We start from the raw sequence: 10,885 nt of genomic DNA on the forward strand, positions 1-10,885 counted from the left end.
AAGTAATTATTGAATTCTTAGACACAATTCCAATGCATAGATTGTAAATGTCAGTAAGATAAACTAAGGGCTTAAGATTATTTCCATTTACTAATTCCCCTTTCTGTTTGAAAATATATTTATGACAATGTATAAAAGTATATTATAGGGTTATCAAAATATTTCATCTCTATTCAAAAGTTTAGAAGCAATTTTCTCATGTGTTTTATATGTTATATCTTATATTTTATATAAATTTTACATTAATATTAGATTTCTCAATTTTACTCAAAAAACAAAATTTTCCTATTCAGAAAGCCTCTTTGTTTCATCTCAAGTTAAACAAATAACCAAGTAAATGAAATAAAACTATGTTACTCTGTACAGAGGGGAAGAGAAAAGCGAAAACTTTTGCTTTGGCTATATTGAGATTCATACTCCTTAGATGAAGAATTTACAAGGATATCTGAAAGAAGTACATAATTATATTTAAAACTAGTAACACTTTTTCACTCAAAATAGTTTAGATGATTAATTTTTGCAATGTGCTTTTATCAAAATAAAAACATGGAGAGAGACATCTACAAACAGAGAATCAATTCTGAAGTATCACAACATTGATTTTAGATTCATTTTAAAAATGGGAGCTGAGTGGTGCCCTGTGGTATCCTCTCTGAGATATTTTTGTTTTATGTATCAGTCTGACTGTCATTGTCCTACATCTGTTATGCTGTAGCAATGTTCGTCATTATAATTCTGTGTTTGTTCTACAAAAATGCTCTTTGGTTCAGTTTTGTCCTGCATCTTGACAGATGAACTGCATTATCTCTGCACAGAAGTTCTTTTTATGCTTTACTTGTGAAACTTAACTGCTTATATGTGCAAAAGGAAACACACTGTTGCATTCTATCTCTTTGCCATTAGAAGAACTTTTACCATCTGTAGATAATCACTTTCTTGGTCAATTATAGATGAACAAAATCCTAAAACAATGAATCGATAATCTATCAAATATATCCAAAGGCAGGCAACTTTCTCAAAACCATTTCTCAGTCAGTATTTGTGCTATTGTTTGAACACTTTTCCTATTGTTTGGCTTAAACTTGAAGTGTTACATATAAAAACCATCAGCATCTTGAGGACCTCAGTGTGGTTATTTCAGATCCTTAATTAGAACAGGGAAGTGTTAACATTTTTAAAATATGTTATATCATACACAGAATAAAGATCTGTCTTACAGTCATTTTGAGGCAAGGACTAAAGTATCACATGATGGAATAACAGGGTCAATGTAGCTGACAGTGACCTGCTTTTTTCTCCCCTTGCTTGATTCACAAAATGTCACTTGCTATATCTACATTATGTATTGCTGGTGATCAGGCAATGCCATCATATATTTTACCTAAGCGCTGTACAATGTTATTTACATCCCTACCCCAAACCCTATTCTTTCTTTGTTTCTGTTTTCCTTCCTTTTTCATTCATTCCTCTTTCTTCCTTCTTACCTTTCTTTCTTTTTATTTATTTTTAACGCAAAACTGTTTCATTAACTATGTTTTCTCTTGAAGTAACAATAATGTTGGCAAATTAAAAGTGATTGTTCCTTATGGAAAACTGTGAATATCAAATTACTTCATTTCAAATTTATTTGCTTTTGATTATCAATAGCTTATGACTGCATTATATTATAAAACTATTTTATGCTACTTAAAATGCATATAATAATATCTGTATTAGCTTTTTGTCTGTGGCTGTGATACAATACCATAACAACAAGCAACTTAAGAAAGAAATTTCAGTTTAGATTATGGTACTACATTAGTGGTTTTCAACCTTCCTAATGTAGTGAGCCTTTTACACAGTTGCTCATGCCAGATACTTTTTTGTTGTTACTCCATAACTGTAATTTTCATACTGTTATGAATTGTAATGTATATACCTGGTGTACAAGTTATCTGATATGTGTCACCTCTGAAAGTGTCTTTCTACTTCCAAAAGGGTCATGATTCCATGTGGAGAACTGCTGTTCCTGATGGTAATGGTTCATAATGACAGGAGAGGCATGAGAGCTGGAAGCTGTGAGAACCCATCTCAATGAAAAGTATAAAATAAAGAGTTCAATGAAACTGGGACCAGGCTATAAACTCGTTAAGCCCACCATAGTTATGTTCTTACTCATTGTTTGCCATCCCTCAAGCAGTGCCACCAACCGGGAAATAAACAATTCCCCTAGACTACACGGGGCATTACTTATTCAAACCACCACATTTCATCGCTTGATGCCATAGACTTAGGGATATATTATGATACAAATTCATTTAGTTCAGCCTCAGCAGCAAGTGGAGTCAAGACCATGATGGAGAAAACCACACAGACAGTTGTCCCGAGCTTTTGGGACCTCAAGGACTATGGACTGACAGCAGGGGAGCCTGCATGGGACCAAACAGGGTCTTCTAAGTGTGGGTGACAGTTATATGGCTTGATCTGTTAGCTGTGGGGTTATCCCAGGTGAATGAACTGGCTTTTTGGAGCCCATTATCTATGGAGGGATACCATGCCCAGCCTTGATACAGGATGGAGGGTTTGGCCCTGCCTCAACTTGGTATGCCAGACATTGTTGACTCCCCAAGGAAGGCCCTACCCTCTCTGAGTAGTGGAAGGGGTAGCAAGGTAGGATGTGGGTTGCTGGGGAAGGGGAGGGAGAGAGAACTGTGGTTGGTATGTAAAAACATAAATCATTTTAAATAAAAAAATAAAACAAAAATCCCAATATTCTATCAAAGTCTCAACATTTTCAAAAGTTCAAAGTCTTCAGAGAAATAAGGAAATTTCTTAACTGGGATTTCCTTTTAAAAAGGGGGGGCAAATTACATACTTTTAACATAATATACTATATATATGCATAGACACACACACACACACACACACACACACACACACACACACACACACCACCACCACCACCACCACATTGCAATTCCTAAAGAAGGGAATGGTTGAATTGTGAGGCAATACCACTACAAAAAAGATCAAACCTAGCAAGGCCAATGCCAGATCCTGCAATGCCATATGTGGTGACTGATATTTTAGTTTCAAATAACTCTGCTCCTCCAGTTTTTCCTGCATTACTAATCCCTTTCTTGGGCTTTTCTAGTCCATGGATCCAAAGTTCCACTAAAAATATATGGCCAGATTCACCAGAGCGGCAAAACATACTTGGTGCCAACTTCTATAATTGTTGTTGCTTTGCTAAGACACCATGACCAAAAGCATTGAAAAGAAGAAAGTATATTTTGATTGATGCTTTCAGAAGTTTAGAATACATAATGACAGTAAGTCATGACAGCAGGTGTCTGGGGCAGAAAGCTGAGAGATTACATCGTCAACTGCAAACCCAAATCAGAAAGGGTGATCTGGAAGTGGGACAAGACTATGAACTCTCAGAGTCCATCCCCAGTGACATACTTTTTCCAGAAAGGAACCTCTCATACTGGTGCCATAACATTATCCAAAGAAAGCCAACTGTTGAACTACTGAAGACTACAGGGGCATTTCTCCCCTAAACCACCATTTTATCACATGATGTTCTTAACCATTTAAGAATATGTTGTCGTGCATTTTTGAAATTGAGAAAGAATGTATTTTGATATAAGAATGCATATTGCAAAATTCTGTGGACAAAAATAGATGACTTTATTAATAAACTAAGGTGTGGAGTCACAGCATATTATTGAAAGAACTCTCTCTGCTTTCATGCCTTTGTATAACAAAAGGTAATTCGTGGTTGGGCAGTGGTGGCCCACACCTTTAGTCACAGCAATCTGGAAGCAGAGGCAGGCAGATCTCTGTGATTTCGAGTCCAGCCTGATCTACAAAGCTACACAGAGAAACCCTGTCTCGAAAAGAGAGAGAGAGAGAGAGAGAGAGAGAGAGAGAGAGAGAGAGAGAGAGAGAGAGAGAGAGAGAGAGAGAGAGACAAAACAAGCAAGCAAACAAACAAAAAACCCAAACGTAATTCCTGATTGTAATTGGCAGATTCTGATGCCTTTAAAACAAGATACATTAAAAAAAACAACAACAATAATAATAACAAAAAACTCCTAACTTTCCTATCCTAACTTTAATGTCAAGTGTTTTTTTATTGGCTTGTTTACTCCGTTTCTATTCCTCCCCCCCCTTTATAATCATTTGTTCACAGTTAGTATAGGAGATGGCCTCCCATTAAAAAATGAATATTAAGGAATTAAACTATCAGTCTGAATTAGACACCAGGTTCTTTCTTAACTTCTGAATGAAATTCCATCAATCAATCAATAACTTAATGTTTAAAATTAGTAAAAACGAGGTTTTCACTGGCTCTTCTATAATATAGACATTCTAAAGTTATATACAGTACATAATATAACATAATATGCTATAAAATGCTACTAAATTATTTCTTAATATAAACTTCACAGATATTTATATAGTAACATAGCATTTTTATTAATTTTCTTTTTTATGTTAAGGTATTTAAATATGATAGTTGTTAATATTGAGTAGAATTTGCCGGCCATTTTCTTGCTATCATATTCATGTTGAACTTTTCTTTTAGCTCTAATTATTAGCTTCAAAAATTTTTCTATGTTGCTTTACTTTGTAACTTCATTAGAATATTGCAGGTTATATTATATTTTCATATTTTCTATTCTGCTACATGCTTAATATAAGCATTATGACATAAAATTATTTTAAAATGTGTCAGTTTGTTCATCTAAAATTTTTTTCTACTAAACTAACAGCCTAAGTGGAATGAATGTAAATCTCAAAACTTTATCATATTTTTGTGTGCTTTCAATAAATATCCTGATATATTTAATATGAGACTATATTATTTAGTTTTTAAATATTAACAAAATAAAATCATCCTTGTGAACTATTTGTTTTATGCTTTATATTTAATGTAACTCTTGCCTTGAATTATATTTCTGTGAGATTTATATGAAAATATTTTGCTCTTTATTATTTGTCTATTTTTTCCAGATAAACATGCAATTTTAAATTATCATGTTACATCGGTGTCAAATAATTCAAATGGATTCTTCAATTGTTAATTTGTAGGTAACTTTCATATAATCAATGTATATGTTTAAATTTTATTTCTTTGTTTCTTTATAGAAATTTGTGGATTCCAGATTTATATAACTTCTGTATGCTCCATAATATGTATTCTGCATCTGTTTGTTGCTGTTATATTTACATTGATCTTCATCCTAGGAACTTTGGTTAACTATTCTATTTTTATTTTAAAATATCCATATTACTGAATTGTGATATTAGACTAATGACACTTTTGTTTCTTCAGGCACACTCAAATTTGTGAGTCATTTGTAAACAAAGGGTGTCTTGTGACTTTCCTTTATGAATATAGTTCATCTGAATTTAATGTGGTTTAATGGTTTAAGAAGTTTGTGTGTCATTTTCATTGAAATTTGAGCAATTTGGAAAAATGATCTTACTTCTTCCTGAAATGTTGGAAACAAATGTTCACAACTACAAACATCTAAGTCTATTGAAACATGTAAGTTTGCATTACTGACCTATTACAGAGTTCATGTAATCTCTTTTATCTGTGTTTCTATGATCTATATTAGAACAAACCTTTTTAATTCTCCTATTATTCACTTTTATTTTTCCTTCCATTTGCTTGTTTAATCAATTTTACAGAGACTTATCAATTATATTTATTTTTTCCATATGTGATGAATAACTGATTTGGTGAAATTTCACTAGACTTTTTCCTTTTATTTAATACTCCTTTTCTCATGCAGCCACTTAATTTTGTTGAATTTAGGTTGACTGTGAAAACATTTTGCTATAATTTCCAAGTACAGTGGCTGAAAAAGCCCACTAATCTTCCTAGCCTGCATCTTAAATCATATTAATGTCACAGAGCATAACGTACATGACTGTATTGTTCTAAAAATTGACACATTGTCTATGATTAAGCAATTAAGATATTGGAAACATAAACAGTAGCTTATATTATTGTCTGTGACTTAGATAAAATCTTCAGGCTTCTTTTACAATCTGCAAAATTACTTTTCAATTGATACAAAAGTATCAATTTACACTTAAAGATTTTACAGTTCAGTTTGATTTCATTTTATTTTTCATTTGTTCACTATCTCTGTCTCTTGCTGTGTGTGTGTGTGTGTGTGTGTGTGTGTGTGTGTGTGTGTGTGTGTGTGTGTGTGTGTTTCTATAAGACATACTTGAGATGGTTTCTCTTTCCATAATGTGAATTCCTAGTGCTGAACTCAAGTTCTCAGTTTTAGCAGCATTGAAAACAGGTTTCCTTACCCACTGTGCTATTTTGTCAGCCCTCTTTTTCCTCTTTAAAATGTCACAATGGCAAGAAATTTATGTTATCAATACCCTGAAAGGTGAGCTAAAAGGATCCTGATTTTTAAGCTACACTGGGAATCACAAGCACCCAATTAGACTAAACTAAACTAAATAAAGGACAACAACAACAACAAGAATGCAGTCAGCCTTTCATTCTGTACACAAATATCGATAAATTTAATAAATCATCAGAATCATTTGAAAAACACATTATCTGTATAAATTAATTTAACAATTACTTTCAGGATGTTTATATCACATGAGGTATAAGTTAAGTAATCAACAAGTTATTTTAATAATTTTGGAAGAGGTCCCCAGTCAACATGCAAATGCTAGACATTTAAAATGAATGGACAGCTCTACCCCTGTGTATATATACATATGCATAGCTTTGTTTCATCTTGGCTGTGATGTGAGAAAATCTAATTTATAATGATTTCTGGAAAAGGTGCTGGATAGCTAACTCCAATTATTTTTGAAAATTTTTACTTGCTAAACACATAAAAGAGTGAATTATGTGGTTCTTGAACTTTCTTTGAGATAGATAGATAATGACCAGAACTGATTATTATTCTGCCAATATAATAGCTGAATTACCTATATATATTTTAAATTTATTGCCTGGTTTAATTAATATCTGGTTTAATATTTTCAGTTTATATGTATTACCATTTTTGTCATTAAATATTTATGGCTAATTTTTATTATATGTTCATCATTAAAGCATATCTGAAGTTTCCACCTATAATACATTAATAGTCAGTGGAGCATATATTTGTTGTTTGATATTCATGGCAAATATTTTAGTTAACATTAGTTAATATAATTCAATACTTGGATCATTTTATTTGTGTATTCCTGTCTTTGGAAAAATTACTAGGGAAGTTCTCCTTATTCCTGGTAATTTAATTAATATCTTTTTCTCCATTTACCCCACAGTGGCATCAGTCTGATGACTCACCTGCCTCCACCTCACAAGTTCTGAATTGCAGTCATGGACCACTGCCTTATCCATGTTTTTATAAAAGTTATGTTTATCAAATGAGAAAACAAAACAATGCATACAATTTATTGTTTGAGATGTCTTGTTCATTAAGTTCTTACTGACCATTAATATCTTCCCCAGGTCTCTTTCAGTAAGATTTGTATGCTCTGATTTTTTCTATATTTTTCTTAAACATTATCATTCAAATTCTAAAGAAAAATTACTTCGTTTGACATTGATTTTAGAAATCAATTACCTTTAAGTAAGTAGAAATCACAGTCTCCAGTAGTGTCTGTACTTTATACTCTAACCAACAATTGTATTTATTTGGTGTTTATTTTAAAAAGCAAAATAAAAGATTCTGGCATTCTATGCTGGCTTCATTTGTTTTTAGTTCTTTCACCTTAAGGATATATTGAGAACATAATTTTGCTGTCTTCTTTGGAAAAATTTATTGGCACTAGTCATGATGGCTATCCTTAGTAATTGTGGTCTTTTAATTTTCCTCTAAATTTTCAAGATATTTTTGTAAGTTCCTTCTTTTAAAATTATAAATTTATATTTTAATGTATGTTTTCTTAAATTTAGATGTGATCTTCCCAATCACTTTAATTTGTGATTTAATTGAAATTTTGAAAATTTTTAGACATCTGATTGACCTCTGATTTTTATGAGTGTATTCAAGAGTCTGAATTAAGAACTGATACATCTGACCTCCTTGTGCTTACCACAGGCTGTGTTCTTACACTGACTGTATAGAAAAGGGGGCAGTATAAAACTACCCCATATATACCTCGGCCTAGGCCATTGTGCCTGCTTTGTATTGTGAATAGAGAGACTTGGAAAAAAAAAGAACTGATACATCCATTTAAATCATCTCCATTCTTAGACGGGCATATTATCTATTAAATATAATATTTACACCTATAATACAGATCACTTAGAATTATAAATAAGCAGACTCAACCTCACACTTTCTATATATGTGCTAGATTATCGAAGGAGGCAGCTATATAGTGTTAGAAAGAGGAGAGAAACAAAGTCTTAGTCTGACTTCAGCGGGCTGACAACCACAGTATATTGTACAAAGACAGTACATCTGTATTATATTGATAATTTCACAGTAAGTTGGCTTCTTTGTCTCCCACTTTTGTAGATGGCCAAAATGACTATGCAGGAAAATGGAATATGGCTTCTGAGATACAGCAACATCTAAAATAAGGGCTAATAGTATCAGTATAAGGATAAAACACCTTTGGTAGAGTGTTTACCTAGCATTTGAAATGATCTGAATTCTATTCCCAAGATGGGATAAAGCCAGGCATGAGAAAAGGACAATGCAGCAGACTCAGCCACCTGAGCCAATGGGACCTTGGGAGGCTGTATAAAGGCAGGTCAACTTCCTTAATAAATGAGTCTACAGCATGCTCTGCAACTTACTGACTCCAAGTGCCTGAGTTGTCAGTGTGCATCTTCTTAACCCCTTCCACAAGGGGTGTCTTTCTTCTTACTCACTCCCCCAAGAGTTGTCAGAGCACAGTTACCTACAATATTCAGTGAAGTGTGACAAAACATCTCTTTTATTCCTCTTATTTATTACATCCTGACTGCAGTTTCCCCTCTTTCCACTCTTCCCAGTCCATTTCCCCTTAAAAAAAGAGCAGGCCTCTGGAGATATCAAGCTAACATGTCATAATAAGACAAGGTACAAACTGTCACAGCAAGGTTAAATGATGCCACCTGTTAGGAGGAAAAGCAGGGCTCATAGTATATCACAGAGATAAAAATCTTGTTTTTAATTTGTAAACATTTTTATTATATTTATGTATCTATTACACCTGTCAGAATGGCTAAGATAAAAAATGCAAGTGACAGTTGGTAAGATGTGGAGCAAGGGGAACACTCCTGCGGTACTGGTAGGAGTGCAAACTTTTCCAGCCACTTGGAAATCAATATGGCAATTTCTTAGAAAATTGGCAGTCAATCTATCTAAAGACTCAACTGTATCTCTACTTGGCGTATACTCAAAGGATGTTTTGCTATACCTCAAATACATGCGTGCAACTATGTTAATAGCAACTTAATTTTTAATAGCTAGAAACTGTAAACAACCTAGATATCCTTTAACTGAAGAATGGGAAAAATGTGGTACATTTACATAATGGTGTATTACTCAGCTGTTAAAAAGAATGACATCATGAAATTTGCTTGTAAATGTATAGAACCAGAAAAGATCATCCTGAGTGAGGTAACCCAGACCAAGGAAAACAAATATGCCAAAGATAGTATCAACTTATAAGTTGGACAATTTTACAACCCACAAACCCAGAGAAACTAAGTAACAAAGAAGGCTCAGGGTGGGATGCATGAATCTCACAGTGTTGTGAAATAGAATAGACATCGTCAGTGAAAGGGGAGAGGGGTCTGGATACAGGTGCGGAAATGAGAACAGGAGTGATCAGGTTGGGGAAGGATGGATGATGAGAGTACTATAAGACACATCTGGAATCAGGGAGCTAATGATGCACAGATTAAGATACATGGGACTTGGTTAAATATAGGTTAATTTTATTTGGGAGAAGTCACTTACAAAAGAAACTGATGACCCACAATATGCTGCTCCTAGGATCCACACCAGGCTACTCTCTGTGACCTGGCCAGAAAAGAGAGTGATCTGGGGTCCAGGACACCAGACCTAGCATTCCCCTGTCACTTTGGCACCTGTGAACACAACCAAATGGGAGTGCTCAGTGAAGACATGATGGATATCTCACTACAGGGAGAATCTTCTGGACAAGCTAAAAACCTAGGGAATAGAATCTTCAGGAATCTATAGAGTGACCATAGCTAAGACTCCAAGCAATGAGGGAAATAGAGCCTTAAGTGGCCATCTGCAACTAGGCAAGACTTCTAGTGGAGGGATTGGGACACTAAGCCAGTCACAAAACATTCAATCTACAATTTTTCCTGACTGCAAGAGGTGCTGGTGCAAAGTGACAAAGAAATTATGAGTCACTAAATAATGACTGGTCCAGCTTGAGACCTATACCATGAAAGGGAGCCCACCCTTGACAAAACCTTTAAGTTTCCCTATTGTGGTGGGATTAGTCTTTACTACATAAACTACAACTCTTAGCAGTACATTAAAACTCATTTTAAAGTGATATCTTTTTAGAATTACTACATTTTAAAAATATATCAGTAAATGAATCATTTTTTTACAATGTATTGTAGCTGAGGAAGAGGATGAGAAAACTCAATGACTTGAATTCTGATCTCCAGAATCCATATAAATGCTCAAAGAATTCAATATCACAAGTATCTCTAAGACCACTGAGCCTGGAAGAGAAGTGGAACACTGTCTTACAATTGGTAAAAAGACAGTCTAGACACTACACATTGTCCTCTCGCCTCTATACCCACATTCTAGTCTGCACTCACACATACACAATACATACATACTATAAATACACACATAAAATTTAGTAGTCTTTCATTGAAAGTTTATGCCATTAATGAGAATGTCAAAGTACA

The 10,885-nt window shown here is 33.8% G+C and overlaps 1 non-coding gene across 1 annotated transcript; it reads left to right on the forward strand.

Moving 5' to 3' along the window:
• Window positions 1-8,062: 8,062 nt before the first annotated feature.
• Window positions 8,063-8,194, forward strand: LOC113833295. The gene has a single exon (XR_003480906.1). It is a non-coding gene; the product is annotated as a small nucleolar RNA SNORA51 (small nucleolar RNA).
• The last annotated feature ends 2,691 nt before the right edge of the window (window positions 8,195-10,885 follow it).

Source organism: Cricetulus griseus (assembly GCF_003668045.3).
Source record: "Cricetulus griseus strain 17A/GY chromosome 1 unlocalized genomic scaffold, alternate assembly CriGri-PICRH-1.0 chr1_1, whole genome shotgun sequence".
Taxonomy (NCBI): domain Eukaryota; kingdom Metazoa; phylum Chordata; class Mammalia; order Rodentia; family Cricetidae; genus Cricetulus; species Cricetulus griseus.